The 1,034-nt window shown below is 40.0% G+C and overlaps 1 long non-coding RNA gene across 1 annotated transcript; it reads left to right on the top strand.

Annotated features, from left to right (window-relative positions):
• Positions 1-802, top strand: LOC145426111 (uncharacterized). The gene is made up of 2 exons (XR_013906869.1): positions 1-140; positions 224-802. It is a non-coding gene; the product is annotated as an uncharacterized LOC145426111 (long non-coding RNA).
• Positions 803-1,034: the final 232 nt, after the last annotated feature.

The following is a 1,034-nucleotide window of genomic DNA, read 5'->3' as shown; positions in this document are numbered from 1 at the left end:
TCATCATGTAAAACACTAATGTTTGTGTTTTTATACGTGGTTCATTTTTAGCAGTGACAAAGCAAACAGTGGTGAAAATGAAGCTTCAGTCAGAGGCAGACATGCACAGCACAGAGATCCAGCAGCAGGTTTCACAGCAGGTCAGCAGTTCAGTCACCAACACAAACTTGACACAAGTTCAAACTATGCTTCATGTTTTTCATCATCTGCACATTTTGTCCAGCTGTCAGGCCTCATGCTGTCAGAAGGACTGACAGACTTCAGGATTCGTTGGAGGAAAGTCCAGAGTTACCGTGACGACCAGTCGAAGAAGCAGGATGTGGACGGTGGCTGCAAAACTTAAGACTGACTGGACTGAACCACTTCATGTGTGAAGTTAATAACATGCTGTGCTGAGCTGTCTCATCCTTTAAACCTTTCAATATTTCAGAGTGTAAAGTTCCACCAAAAGCTCATTTGTTCAGCTGCAGTTGTAGTTTGGTAGAAATTCTTTAATCAAAGGTCCACTCACTAGTTTTTAGCTTCATCTTGAAGTTTTCCTGATAGGCTCTGGTGTCTTGTTGTTGTTTTTTTGGTTTGCAGTGTGTCTTTTTGATTTATTTATTTATTTATTTTTTCAGATGTTACAGACGGGACAGACATGACTGAGGGATAGGAAAGCGAGAAAGAAAGATGAAGGAAAAGAAAAACAGAAGGGAAGAGGGACAGTGAGAAAGGGCATTTAAAAAGAGAAAGAAGAGAAAAAAAATCTCCTGGATCACCTGTTGAGAGAAAAAGAATAGAAAACAAGCAAAAACAAACAGAGCAACATACTAAACACAACACCATCACGTTAATCTAGCTAGTGTAAACAGCAGTAAACACTAAATATTGAATGTTGTTGTGTAGCAAGCAGGACCGACAGTGCACAATGTGCTTGGAAATAGCAGCCAATAGAGGTGTAGTTTATGTCTATGAACAGTGAACACTCGTGTACACACCTGCACTGTAAAACCCACACAGCAAAATCTCCAGTGTTAAATTAACACTGGAGA

This window comes from Astatotilapia calliptera, chromosome 3 (assembly GCF_964374335.1).
Source record: "Astatotilapia calliptera chromosome 3, fAstCal68.1, whole genome shotgun sequence".
Taxonomy (NCBI): domain Eukaryota; kingdom Metazoa; phylum Chordata; class Actinopteri; order Cichliformes; family Cichlidae; genus Astatotilapia; species Astatotilapia calliptera.
This window is presented reverse-complemented; position numbering and strand designations above follow the sequence as displayed.